This window comes from Ornithorhynchus anatinus, chromosome 7 (genome assembly GCF_004115215.2).
Source record: "Ornithorhynchus anatinus isolate Pmale09 chromosome 7, mOrnAna1.pri.v4, whole genome shotgun sequence".
NCBI lineage: Eukaryota > Metazoa > Chordata > Mammalia > Monotremata > Ornithorhynchidae > Ornithorhynchus > Ornithorhynchus anatinus.
The window spans coordinates 16,604,498-16,620,121 of NC_041734.1; positions in this window are offsets into that span (position 1 = coordinate 16,604,498).

Sequence of the window (15,624 nt, forward strand, 5' to 3'; positions counted from 1 at the left end):
GTAATATAATAATGAGTGCTATCCTCGGTGCAATCAACAGGCTAGTGCTATGTACTCTTTTTTAATCAAAGATGCCGCAAATGAGAAAATTAGATATCAAGTAAAAAAATGGATTGTTTTCATTATAAAACTAGCATCGGTGCTTAATTCGATTGCATGCCCACAACTACATATCAAAGCAGAGCAATACACATCATAAAGCTCTACAATAATTAGCTGACCTTTTCACAAGTTTTTTCCGGGGTTAAACTCTGACCTTTCTAGATTGCATTCTCGAACTTCCAACATGGCACTGATTGCCAAATCAGCGCATGTAATGAAAACAAGGACTTCAGATGCCATAAACTGTTTCAGCAAGCAGAGATGACAGCCCTTTAAATGCTCGGGAAACTGTAATGGAAATGATTTAGTTGGCTTGCACGATGCGACCCTCTTCGCTTGAAGAGAGTCATCAATTCTTCCATTTGATAGGAATTTTAATTGAAGACAACAGCCAGGGGTGAAAATATTGTTCAGCTTTCTTACTCTCTTGCCATTCTGTCATTTTAATTGGGACTGTCCTAATATTTTCATTGTAGAATTTCCTCGACAGAAGAATAGAATTACATCGAGATTTATTTAAGCATGGATTCGGTGGGGCGCTCTTTAAATTTTGAGCACTATGTTGGAGGTATGAACCATGCATATTAGGCACATGATTACACAATCATGCAGCAATTTGGTGTAATGCTTACTCCCATCCATCATGAAAAGGAACTAAATATTCTCTGAAGTGAACAGTAAACTAGGCAATTTGAGATGAAGAAAACACCTGCAAATGACTTGTTTCATTGGCTTGTCAATTGAATCTTAGTCTTGACTATTAGCTTCTTGTTAGAGATAAGTTGAGAAGAGAGACCTTAACATGAGAATCAGCAAGGCCAAGTGGATAGAGCACAGGCCTGAGGGTCAGAAGGTCATGGGTTCTAATCCCAACTCTATCACTTCATTCAATAGTATTTATTGGGTGCTTACTATGTGCAGAGCACTGTACTAAGCGCTTGGAATGAACAAGTCGGCAACAGATACAGTCCCTGCCGTTTGACGGGTTTACAGTCTAATCGGGAGAGACAGACAGACAAGAACGATGGCAATAAATAGAGTCAAGGGAAGAACAACTTGTAAAAACAATGGCAACTAAATAGAATCAAGGCGATGTATATTTCATTAACAAAATAAATAGGGTAATGAAAATATATACAGTTGAGCAGATGAGTACAGTGCTGAGGGGATGGGAAGGGAGAGGGGGAGGAGCAGAGGGAAATGGGGGGAAAAGAGGGTTAAGCTGCGGAGAGGTGAAGGGGGGGGGTGGTAGAGGGAGTAGAGGGAGAAGGGGAGCTCAGTCTGGGAAGGCCTCTTGGAGGAGGTGAGTTTTAAGTAGGGTTTTGAAGAGGAGAAGAGAATCAGTTTGGCGGAGGTGAGGAAGGAGGGCGTTCCAGGACCACGGGAGGACGTGGCCCAGGGGTCAACAGTGGTGTAGGCGAGACCGAGGGACGGTGAGGAGGTGGGCAGCAGAGGAGCGGAGCGTGCGGGGTGGGCGGTAGAAAGAGAGAAGGGAGGAGAGGTAGGAAGGGGCAAGGTGATGGAGAGCCTTGAAGCCTAGAGTGAGGAGTTTTTGTTTGGAGCGGAGGTCGATAGGCAACCACTGGAGTTGTTTAAGAAGGGGAGTGACATGCCCAGATCGTTTCTGCAGGAAGATGAGCCAGGCAGCGGAGTGAAGAATAGACTGGAGCGGGGCGAGAGAGGAGGAAGGGAGATCAGAGAGAAGGCTGACACAGTAGTCTAGACGGGATATAACGAGAGCCCGTAGCAGTAAGGTAGCAAACACTTGTTTGCTGTGTGACCTTGGGCAAATCACTTAACTTCTCTGTGCTTCAGTTATCATCTGTAAAATAGGGATTGAGACTGAGCTCCACATGGGACAGGGATTGTGTCCAATGCAATTTGTTTGTATCCACCCCAGCACTTCATATAGTGACTGGCACGTAATAAGCACTTAACAGATACCATCATTATTGTAAACTCATTGCGGAACTGGACATGCAGCTCTGTTCTGATACCTACTCAAGGACCTGGAACAATTGTTTGACCTTGACTCTTGATAAGTACTTCTAAATGGATATCATCTAAAGGAAACCACCAGCAGCCATAATAGCAGTAATTTAGGTTAGGTTCCTCGGGAATTGGGGTGTTTCAACAAGTAGTGGAAGCATAGACCACTCGGACTGTTTTTTCCTTGACTGTCCCATCTGAAAGGCAGTATAACCAAGCAGACTTTCCTCCTGGAAGGGGGGTGGTGATGAAATGTCCTTCGATACTCTGGAAAGTTGCCTACCAACTCTGTTATAATGTACTCTCCCAAGCACTTACTACAGTGCTTAGTCTGTGAACTCCAAGTGGGAAAGTGCTTGACACATAGTAAGTGCTTAAGAAATGTATTAATATTACATTGGAGTCACAATAATAATAATGCAGTGATCTGCACATAATAAGTGCTCAATAAATACAAATGAGAGATTGGAAACAATATCTAGCCTTATCTTCATTGACATTCTCCTCTTATTTCTCTGCCCACTCTTTCTCAGGGTCTTTTATTGGCTCTTCTTCTGCCTTCCATCTGCTAATTGTGGGAGAGCCTCAGAACACAGTTCTGGGTCCTCTTCTATTCTCCATCTGCATTCACTCCCTTGGAGCACTCATTTACTCCCACAGATTCATCTATCATCTCTATGCCCATGAATACCAAATCAACCTCTCCAGCCTTACATCTCTCTCCAATTTTACAACTTTTTTTGCTTTGAGGGCATTTCTACTTGAATGACCCACTGCCACCTCAAGTTTAACATATTTATAATGGAAATCCTCATCTTCCCATCCAAATGCTGTTCTCCCCCAGTCTTTTCCATTACTGTAAACATTAGCACCATTTTTCTTGCCTCACAAGCCAACAAGGCATTATCCTTGACTCTTATTCAACTGACATATTCAGTTTGTCACCAATTCCTGTCACTTCTATCTTCTCAGCATCTCTAGAATCCAACTATTCCTCCCCACCCAAATGGCTACCATACTGATCCAAGCAATTATATTCTGCTTGAATACTGCATCAAAGAAGCAGTAGTTGGGGAAAAGAAGGCTTAGATGGGAAAGGCCTCTTGAAAGAGTCATGCTTTTAATAAGGTTTTGAGGTTTGGGAGAGTGGTGGTCTGTCATATATGAAGGGGGGGGGTTCAAGTCCAGAGGGAAGACGTGGTCGACAGTGGAATATATAAGATCAAAATATGGTGAGCAAGTTGATGTTAGAGGAGTGAAATGTACAGATTGGGCTGTAGTAGATCAGTAAAAGTAAGGTAGGAGGGGGTTCACTGATTGAGTGACTTAAAAATTGATGATAAGGAGCTTCTGCTTATTGCCGAGGTGGATGGGCAACCCATGGAGGTTTTTGGGGAGTGAGGAGATGTTGGCTGAACATTTTTTTTTTAAGAAAAGAGACAGAGAGGCAGGAGGCTCTGAGGTCAATAAAGTAACTGACGCAGTAGTCAAGGTAGGATATAAAATTTGAATGGAAGGGAAATGGAAAATTTTAGATATAGTGAAGGTAGGATGCACATGATTTGATGAAAGATTGAATAAGTGCATTGAATACAACTGATTGAACATTATCATGCCATTGTTTTGCTTTCAGTGATAGGCAATAATACTAGTAATAATGATAATGTTTGTTAAGCACTTATTGTGTGTCAAGCACTATATTAAGCAGTGGGGTGGATATACGATAATTAGGTCTGACAAAGCTCCTGGCTCATCTGGAGTTCACAGTCTTGATAGGAAGGAGAAGAGATATTTAATCCCCATTTTACAGATAAGGAAACCAAGGCACAAAGAAGATGAGGCCCAGCTGGAAAGTGGTGGAATGGAGATTAGAACCCATTTCCTCTAACTTCAAGGCCCATGCTCCATCCATTAAGCCAAACCTCTTCCCTCTAGATTCCCCATTACTCATGTTTGTGATGTTCCTAAGTTTGGACACACAATGCTCACATCCTGCTTGTGGGCTTCCACTTTCAATTTGGTATTTTAGGGACTTTATTTCTGTCCGAGCTTTGAGAGAACAATAGGATTTAGCTCATCCTGATAATTTAGGGGAAGGACATCTCACTCCAGTCAATGGAGCTGTTAATATGTTGTTCAGGTAAATTAGTAAAGTGTTGGAATTATCATTGAAAGGGCAAATCTTTTGAGGTTAATGAATTAAGAGTGAGAAATCCAAGGAAAAGTACCTTTGTAACAAGGTCAGATTTATCTGTTGTGAAGTATATCTCCATGTCAGGAAGTTTGAGTCCATTACTTAAGAAATTTAAGAGTGAGGATTGTTTCTACCTAGCTATTTTTTTTAACAATAATGTTTTTTCCCAAACCTAATTTAATGAGGTAAAACCTGGTGATCTGCTAAAGTTCTAAAAATAGAGCTGGTGATAAATATGCTGTCAGATTTTTCAGGCTAAGAAAGAACCTGTAAAGCTTACGGTGATCAATGCACAATCCTGACTTCATGACACTGCATATTAATTTAATGAACCTCTTTTTAAAAAAAATCTGGTAACTAGTACCACGTGCTAGATTAGGACCTTTATTTGCTCTTTGGAGAATTTGAACATAGTTCTAGTTTACCTGTGATTATTGGGAAGCAGTGTGCCCTGGTAGATAAAGTACAAGCCTGAGAATCAGATTAACTGGATTCTAATTTCAGCTGTGCCACTTGTCTGCTGCGTGATTTGGACAAGTCATGTAACTTCTCTGTGATCCAGTTACCTCATTTGTAAAATGGAGATTAAGACCGTGAGCCCCATGTGAGACAACGACTGTGTCCTACCCAGTTAGCTCATATCTACACCAGCATTTAATATCGTGCCTGGTATATATATGTAGCTTAACAAGTACTGCACATTTTTTTCTTTATTCAGTGTTGTGCTGTATTTGGTAGATAATCTGACACCTATATCCTTATCTGAGCCTAACAGGAACTTTTATATTTTGCTTCAACCAAAATGGGTGAGTGAGATACTACTATATACATCTAATATATTGCCCCTTTTTAAACAATAGAGTATTTTTTAGTCAGTTTGGATTATCAAACACCTTACATAGCAAACTTTGACTATTAGCCCCCTGTGGGACAGGAGCTGTATCAGACCTAATTAACTTGTCTACCCCCAGCATGTAGAACAATGCTTGACAAATAGTAAGCATTTACAAATTACCATAGTAAAAATTCTAGTAATGTTATTCAGGTAATTCAGTCAGAAAACCCTGACATTAAATAAAGTGTTGTCACATTTGGTTTGTCACCTTGATGAAATTCACCAAATAGTTTCAGTTCTCCAGCTCACTTTAAGCAAGTAGACATGGAAGAATTCAGTGATGGAGTAGGCATTTAGAATCTTTTGAAGGACAGTTCTGAAAGGGCAGGGTTTTTTTTCCCTCTGAGAAGACACAATTATAAGGTTAACCACTAGCAAAGGTAGTATACCTATTTTCAAAATGATAAAAAGGCCGAACAAAATTCTGCTAAATGTCTCAGCAGGCATGCTTAACAGACAGAATGTGCCAGTAGTGATTGATGTTGAAAGCACTGTTGATACCTGTCAGAGAACAAGTAGCATTTCAACAGTCACTGTCACTCACCCAAGTCATGTTCACCATGTTTTCTTGTCCCTACAAAGAGAAAGCAGCCTTTTCCATATAGGCTAAAGCAAAAGAGGGGAACCTTTCCCCCTCCTCACCACCTATCCCTTAAGAAGCCACACCCTTATGACAAACTCCACCCCTACAAATCACCTCCAGGTTCTTCTTTTGTGGAAACAATGGAGCTCAGGTGCCCAGCAATGCCACTGCAATGATATACATGTGTGAAAATGTTACTGTGTCTTTTAACATTTTCTCTCTCTGTCCTGTGGGTGAGATCCACCACCCTTTTAAGCTCCTTGACAACATGGGCCGATTTGATTCATGATTTTCTCTCTTTGGTAGTTTGCATAACTCTTACATTCCTTCTCAGACTACCTTCAATGCCAGGGCCCCTAGAGGAACATAGAGGCAAGGCCCAGGAAAAGGCATTTGGCCATTTCATCTTTCCACCTTATTCACAGTGTTAGACAGATAAATAGTGACTGACTTTCTAAAAGAACCTCCTTGGTGTTGCTAATGTAGAATCGTGTGAGAAAGATCCAAAATAAGTAAATATTTACGCTTGGACCTGATGGAAATAGATGACCATTATTTCAAGGGCCATTATTAAAATAAAAAAATCAACTGTCTACATGAACATGAGGGACACAGCATAGACGCAATTATATCAACCATTTAGGAACTTTCAAATTCTGCTGACCCTTGTGATAGAGGACTCAGCTGGTAACTGTAACCCCAAAGAGACCAGTGACCCAGATTTTTGGCAAAAAAATATAGTTTCTAAATCTTTAGCAGCTTGAATTACTTCTGTCATTTTTTTTTAGAAATTATTCTGACAGGAAAAAGATAAAATGTGAAAAGCTAAGTAGAAGTTATCAAAATTCCTATCTGAAGGCTTTATTTTTCATTTACAAAATGATGTACTTCAGATGGAGTTAGCCATTAAAAGTTACCTTGTGACCTCTTAGCTGCTGGAAAATAACGATTTCTTCTTTTCAAAGAAAACACTCCTATGATTCCTTGAATTGGCACTGTTGCTGTCTTTTGGCTGGATGAAATTGAATTTATGCCTTTATGATGCTTTCCCCCATAGATTAATATATTTTAATGCACCATGTCTGTTGTATTATACTCTCCCAAGTGCTTAGTATAGAGGTGTGCATACAGTAAGCACTCAATAAATATTATTTGAAAGAACCTTTAAACATTGTCTTGAATGCATGCAGCCTTTAAATATGTCCCTTTAAGCTTTCCTAACTATTCTATCCTCATCTTTTTCATCAGAAAGGAACCCATACCTTATTCCACTTTAATACGTATATACATTTGTTTATAAACAGACATATAACAAAGACCTTTGGAGGGAGAATGAAATGTACCCACTAACACTCTAATAAGCAAACATCTTCATAAACTTCTTTTCTCTGATTCCTTGGGGTCATACAATTTTATTTGGTAATTTTATTCCTCTTTCTCAATTTTATTCCTCTTTCTCATATGAAAGTTCTCAATTTCCTGGGGCCAGTTTCTTCCTAGTGATCTCTGTCGGACATTTCCGACTTATTTAGATAAGATGAGAATCTGACTCTTGGAGATTAGGAACTTAAATATCTCTTGCCAGTTGTTTATATCTATACAGCCCACTTGCTTTGAAGAAGATAAATGATAGATGGAAATTCTTCAGGCAGGAAATACTGAAACTTAGCCAGTTTGGATGTTGTCATACCCAAACTGGAATGAATCAGCAAGTTTGCCTTCAGAACTGTGGGAAGCTTTGAATGACCCATTTCTTTTCTTTCAGTTTCCTCATAATTCTAAGTGATCTCTCTGGCCTCTCATTCTTCTATTTATTTCCCCTTGAGTGGCTACTGTAAAGAAGGGCCCAAGATATTCCATATTCCTCAAAAACGGGGATCATGTAATTTACTTCTTTTGCCCTACCACAATTACCTAGTATAGTAAATAGCAGTGCTTAAGGAGAATGGCGTAGTGGGAAGCAACATGGCAAAGTGGACAGAGCAGGGAATGCAAGTCAGAAGGTCAAGAGTTCTAATCCCGGCTCCACCACATCTCTGCTGTGTGACCTTGGGCAAGTCACTCTCTGGGCCTCAGTTACCTCATCTATAAAATGGGGATTAAGAGGGTGATCCCCACGTGGAACAGGGACTGTGCCCAACCTAAATGACTAGTATCTACCTCAGCACTTAGAACAGTGCTTGAAACAGAGTAAGTGCTTAACAAGTACCACAATAATAATAATAATTATTAATAAAACTTATTGAATAAGTGAAAGAATGGGTGAATGGGTGGGTGGATGGATGATTGGATGGATGGATGGAGTTGGGAAGATGAAATAGTTAAATGCCTGGGCCTTGCCTCTCTATTTCTCTAGGGGCCCTGACATTGGAGGTAGTCTGAGGAAGACAATAAGAGTGATGCAAAAATGTGACTTCCTTTTATTCCACCCTTGCCTTGTGTTTGTGCTTTGGAAGACTCCTGAAACTCTACTACCAGCATGTTAAAGTGTGGCCTCCTCTTCCTCTATGGACATTAAATCTCCATGTGCTAAGAAGAAATCTATCCACTCTATCCAGTGTGCCATGCTGCTTCTCAACAATACAATGCAGTACAATACAGCAGAGTTGATAGATATATTCCCTGCCCCAAATGAGCTGACAGTCTAGGGGTCCCAGATGTGTAATGAAAGCATGAACTGTGGGTGAATAGGCCAAATCCTGTGGTGGATTGTTGCTATGGAGAAAGACAATGATGAAACCTTCAGGATTTGGTTTGGAAGCCATGTAAAAGGTGTTTATTCCCCCATTCTCCCCACACATTCCCCAGTTAAGAATATATTATAATTATTCATATATTATATACAATACATTATATATTATAATATGCCACATACTGTATCATTATTATACATTATAAATCATATATTTAAATTTATATCTGTATCCCTTTCTGGACTGTAAACTTGTTGTGGGCAGGGATAATGCCTACCAAATCTGTTGAATTGTACACTCCCAAACCTTAGTATAGTGCTCTGCACAAAGTAAGTGCTCAATGAATACCACTGATGATAATAATGATGATGATGTTGATGATGATGATGTACACTGCTCTGCACACAGTAAGCACTCAATAAATACGATTGAATGAATGAGGAGTAAAATCAAGTAAATGCCATCAAAACTCACATTTAAGGTTGCAGTTACTAATAAACACCGAACAACAAGCAGAGCTTAGGCTGAAAAACATATTTGAAGATGAATGACAGCAACAACATAAGTAGCTTAGAAATCCAAAGCAGCATATTTCCTTCAGTTTTAGTTAACAGCATGATTTCTACCCAAACTCCCAGGGATCTTTAAGAACCCCAGGAGATCAGGACTTCAGAGTCATCTCTCATCCATAAGACAAGCATGCTTGCAGCATCCTCCCTTGAATTCTATGCTATAGAATAAATTCAGGACTACCCCAGCTCAGAAAATGTCCTCAGCAGGTGGACCAACAACATTTTCTGAAGTCAAGTGTCTGGGAAGCAGCATGGAAGGGAAGAAGCATGGCCTAGTGGATAGAGCACAGGCCTGGGAGTCAGAAGGACCAGGGTTCTCATTCCGCTCTGCCACCTGTCTGCTGTGTGACCTTGGGCAAGACACTTCATCTTTCTGAGCCTCAGTTACCTCATCTGCAAAATGGAGAATAGGACTGTGAGCCCCATGCAGGACAGAGACTGTGTCCATCCTGATTAGATTGTTTTTACCCCAGTACTTAGAACAATGCTTGACATGTAGTCAGCATTTAACAAATGCCATCATTACTATTATTTGAAGAGATATGGCCCCAATTTAGTACCTCATCCTTTTTTAAAAATGATATTTCTTTAGCATTTACTATACTAAGCAGTGGGGTAGACACAAGCTATTCAGGTTGGACGTAGTCCCTGTCCCAAACATGGCTCCCAATCTTAATCCCCATTTATAGATGAAATAACTGAGGCACAGAGAAGTTAAGTGACTTCCCCAAGGTCGTACCACAGACATTTGGCAGAGCAGGATTAGAACCCAGGTCCTTCTGACTCCCAGCCTCGGTGCTCTGTATGTTAGGCCACATTGCGTCTCACTTGTAACCAGAACATAGGACAACATTTTTATCAAAAGCTATAGTAATAGAAAGTTAAGGCAATTACAGAAACTACACTCTTTGACTCAAAGATTAAAAGCCCAGATGCTCAGGGAGGAAAGTGGAGGAATTCTATGTTCAGTACTTAAAAATGTTTTTTATTCTATTCTCCCCTAATCTATTTTTTATCATATTGAAATCAATAAAGCTACTCAAATGTGATGTACAAGGGGTAGCTATGTAAAGCCACAATTTAAGTTGTTTCATAAATCGACTTGAGATAAAGAAAGGTGGGAAAGGAAAATAGCCTTTCTATTTTGTCCTTTTCATCTAAAAACTCAGATTTTTCTATTGAGGATCCATTTATCTTTTTCTTGAAACAGAGCCTTGAGAAATGGAAAAATTGCCGCTATTAGATGATGGGGAAATGGTTTGAATTGCCTACTGCATAGTCAGGAATAGCACATTTTATGTTTTTATCCATCAGAGACATGTTGGAGAAGGTGTGTGAAATGTTTCTTTTTCCTCTGTATTTTCAGGAAGGTTTCCATTAGATTTTCAGTGCATGTATATATATTTACATATGTGGTGCACTGGAGTTAAACCAGACATAGCAAGAAATCAGGGAGCTAATTATAAATCATTTATTAAAACCCATCAATCAGAAGAAGCAATTTTTATGCCTCTGAGGACTTCTCATTTTGCCACAAGTGTCTCACTTATAGTAAACACTAAATAAATATTCTAAACATACACATCAATAATTAACCATATTTTTCTAACAGAAAAATGTGTAATGGATGCTAATGCAGAGGAAACCCAGATAAGACTCCCTGGTCTTAGGCACATCAAGAACCGAGGTCAACTCCCTGTATCCTCAGCTCCAGAACTGGGAAAGGATCTGTTGACCTTAGGTTCTATCTGCCATACACGAAGTGAGATAAATGAAGTCATAGTAATGTATGAATCTGAAAGTTGGTCAGTGAGAAACCAGGATAGAAGGAGCATCAATTCTTTTGAACTTTGGTGTTGGAGAAGGCTTTTGTTTTTGCCCAAAAAACAAACTAATGGATTTTGGAGCAAATTAAGCCAAGGTGGTCCTTGAAAGGCCAAATGACTCGACTTAGATTGGCATATTTTGGACACCTATTCAGGAGGTCTAATTCTGTGGAGAAGACACTAATGCTAGGAAAAGTCCAGGTAAAACATGGAAAAGGCAGACTAGCAGCTAGATGGATAGAGACCATAACAATAATAACGGAAGAACCGTCAGCAAAGTTACGGATTATGGCCGAAGACAGGATGTTCTGGAGAAAATATATCCATAGAGTCACTATGAATCAGAAATGACTCTATGACACTTGATAATAATTGTATTGGAGAACTACCAGAGACACACAAAGTGGAGAGGAAAGAGGAACTTTCATGGAAAGGAGTGAATAATTAAATAGGCTTATTTTTCAGGTAGCAGCTTGTTACATTTCTAAAACAATTTCTGGTACTGAGGGGGTTGCACTTAATTTCTGTTTTTATATACCACCTTTTTTTCAAAGAGGTATTTAATCAGATATAATTATGACTCTGATCATTGTTGGAAATTAAGGAAAATAAGATTTAAAAATTAGATGTGCCAAATCAATTATAACAATTGGGATATTTGTTAAGTGCTTACTATATGTGCCAAGCACTACAGTAAATACGTCACAATCAGGTTAGACATTGTCCCTGTCCCATATAGGGGTTATAGTCTAAGTGGGGAAAAAAGAGAAAACGTTATACAAATACTAAAGTTATTCAGAGGGCAGAAAATCTTTCAGGAGCAGTTCATTCATTCAATAGTATTTATTGAGCGCTTACTATGTTCAGAGCACTGTTATCAATCAATCAACTACATGCAGAGCACTTTACTAAGCACTTGGGAGAGTACCAGATGGTAGAGTTGGTAGACATGTTCCCTGCCTACAGGAAGCAGCAGCTTTGCCTAGTGGATAGATCATGGGTCTGGGAGTCAGAAGGACCTGGGTTCTAATCCCCGCTCAGCCACTAGCCTGCTGTTTTACCATGGGCTAATCACTTCACTTCTCAGTGCCTCATTACCTCATCTGTAAAATGGAGATTAAGACTGTGAGTTCCGTGTGGGACAGGGACTTTGTCCAATCTGATTTGTTTGTATCTATCCAAGGATTTAGTACAGTGCCTGGGACATAATAAGTGCTTAACAAATTCCACAATTAGAGGGGGAAATGGAATTTTAGGCATTGGGATGTTAGTTTTGTGTCAAAATGGGAATATTTAGACATAATTCTCATCCCAGCCTACAGCACTTATGTTCATAACTTTATCCTCTACTATTTCCCCTATCTGTAGTTTATTTCAATGTCTATCTCTCCCTGTAGACTGTAAGCTCCCTTTGGGCAGGGATAACATCACTCAACTCATGGCTCAGTGGAAAGAGCCCGGGCTTGGGAATCAGAGGTCATGGGTTTGAATTCCAGCTCTGCCACTTGTCAGCTGTGTGACTGTGGGCAAGTCACAACTTCTCTGTGCCTCAGTTACCTCGTCTGTAAAATGGAGATTAACTGTGAGCCTCACGTGGGACAACCTGATTACCCTGTACCTACCCCAGCGCTTAGAACAGTGCTCTGTACATAGTAAGCTCTTAACAAATACCAACATTATTATTAACTCCATTATATTGTACTTTCCCAAGGACTTGACACAGTGGTCTGAATACAGCAAGCCCTTAAGAAACACTACTGACTGATTAATTGGAAAACCATCTCCCTGCATCTCAATTCCAGATTCATGATTACTCCTTTCCTCTTACTATCAGTCTCATTTGGCTATCATCAATAACAAAGCAAAAATCACAAACAAGTCAGGCCTGAGACTACAATCAAAGCAATGCTCAGCCCAGTACAGCAGCACTCCCTCGGTGGACTGTGTGAGGAGAATGGATGAGATCGCAGATGAAAATTAGCTTTCAAGCAGGGAAGTCAGAAAAAAAAAGACTTTAAAAATACAATGAAGTTAAACCTGAGTTCACAGGGCATTATGGTAGATAATGGTAATAATGCAACGAAAGCCAGAATTAGATTTAGCAATGGGATTGCCCTCTTAGAGTTGAGGCTTTGAAAAGATTGCAACACCAAGAGGCAGGAATGTTGCCTGGAACAACCATGCAGCATCAAACAGTCTTTACATTCCTGTAGTGCGGATGAGATTGTTGTTCACACATTGATCTTAGTCTCACACTCACACACCCACCCACACACCATATAGATATGTAAATATATGTCTCCAATTTAATTATCCCATCATGACACTCACTCTTCCTGGCAGGAAATATCTATGGATTTCTTGGCAATAAATGTAAACACAAATGGTTATTTGGATACTTGGTGATCTCCAACTAATTACCTATATACTAAACCTGTAAATGCTTTAGATTATCATTGATTTCACACTTTTATTTCCCTGGGAAAGGTTCACCTTTGCAGAAATTAGGACTGGAAAAACTCACATTATTTCTGCGAGAAGATTTTCTTTCCACTACTATTGCCTCTGTCCAAAATATCCTTTGTCTAGGGCAATTTCAAGTGACCTAATGTTCCACTGTGTTTCCTAGAGTATAATAGATCTCACTAAGCAGTCTATTAGAATACCCATGATTAGCAATGTTTCTATTATTTAGCCTTTATTCCCATAATCCGACCATCCTAAACACTATATATGCTATATGATAATTGCATTTCTTATTGACATATGGAATCTTTAGCCGATAGCACTATTCAAGAAGGGGCCCAAAGCCCAATTCATGTCTGGTTCAGTTTTATCTTTCTACATAACTAATTCTCTATTCCCTATTTGCTTGGATTTTTCCTCTATTGGACAAATGTGGGACTAGGGTCCTGTTGTCCTCATTTGCTTTTTTATTTGGGAATATGAGGGAGAAGTTGCTCTCATTATTCTTTTGCCCTTGGCATTTCAATGTTGATCAATTAACCAAAAAAAAAAATGTCTGCTGCTTAAAGTGGAAAGAAGATTGTAATTCATGGTCTCATGGCAGTGGGGACTCTGGAATTCTTGCGGGGGGGTTGGGGAATCCTAACTTTGGGGCGCATTCACCGTGGTAGCTCCCACCAACCATGGCAGGTGAGAAACTCTACCCTCACCCATTGCGAGAGGGCCTATGAACATTCAGAAAGCTGGGGAAGGTACAGTGGTTTGTAACCAACACTGTTGCCTGGAACTGTGAAAAGGCTAAGTACCTGGCCCCTTCTAAATACTGCTTGATTTACTTATTATAACTCTATTATTTTGTTCTGATGAAATTGTGCCTTATCATTATGCATAGTTCACTATTACAGTTCTATGTCCCGATTTTCCCGACAGATTGAGCCCCAAGTGAGAAAAGGCTTTATTTTGATCGATTATCCTGAATTTCTCTATCAGCACAGTGCTTAGTACAATTTAAGAACTCCATAAATACCATACTTAACTAAATTAAGCTCCTTGTAAGCAGGGGATGTGTCTACTTACTCTGTTCTTTTGTACTTTTCCAAGTGCTCAGTACAGTGATCTGCACACAGTAAGCACTTAATGAGTATCATTGATTGAGCGATTGAATTATTTTGAACAATTTAGGCCCTGTAAGTATTCAGATCAAATCCTAAATGGACAGATTGGGGAAAAGTTAGCTAATAATCAATTTATTTCATGGGATTTTTAATGAGGTCAGAGATCCTTTGAGTTTTATCCCATCTCCATGTAGAAAAAACTCTCCTACTCTGTTTTTAAGGACTAAGTAAAGCCACTGAAGTAGAGGATTTCCTAGGATCACAATTCTGTGTGTATGTCTTGTCACTGAAACATAGCAGATGCTGGTTTCATTGTCCAAATTACACCAGAAGTTCTGTTCAGGGCAAAGTCACAGAGAAATGGAATGCAAACACACCCTAAAAATGTCAGTTTGACCCCCAGTTTGGTGAAGCATGTCCCCTACCCGTCAGGAACTGCTGTAAGGTTTCACAGTTTCATTATCCTTCCTTAGCCAGACTCTTCACTACCTTCTCTTCAGACAGACAAGCCTCTTATCACAACTAGCAGATGGTAGTGCCAGTCTATTTGAATTTTCAGAACAATTTCCAGAATTTTGTTAAAGCGCATTACATTAGAGACCAATTGGGGATGGAAGCACAGTATTAATACCCAGGAATGTGTTTTAATCTTTCCTTTGGATTTCATTCATTCATTCAGTCTTATTTATTAAATACCGTGTGCAAAGAAGTGTACTAAGTGCTCAGGAGAGTATAATATCACAATAAACAGACACATTCCCTTTCCACAACGAGCTGACAGTCTAGAGATGAGCTCACAGTGTAGAGGATTTGGCCTGCAGAGTTGGGGGTCTGTGTTCAGAGAAAACATGAACGCACATTGTTCTTGGATTTAGAACACTGATTGTCATTTTCTGTTTGAAATCATCTTCAAACCTTGCAATCATATCAAAATTGACTCCAAAAGGAGTCATTAAGGAATACCTGAGCCATGCACACTCACCACCGTGTTCCTGGACTTAGTGAAGTGAATGGAACAAAGCAAAGGATGAAAGTGCTAAGTAGAGATGGATTTCTGATGTATCAATATGGATGCAATGCAGAAAAATATGATTGGCATCTCAACTTAGTTTCCTGAGAAAGACTTTAGCCACCTACGAAGGGCTTCTCTGCAGCAGAAGCAGCATGGCTTAGTGGAACGAGCACGGGC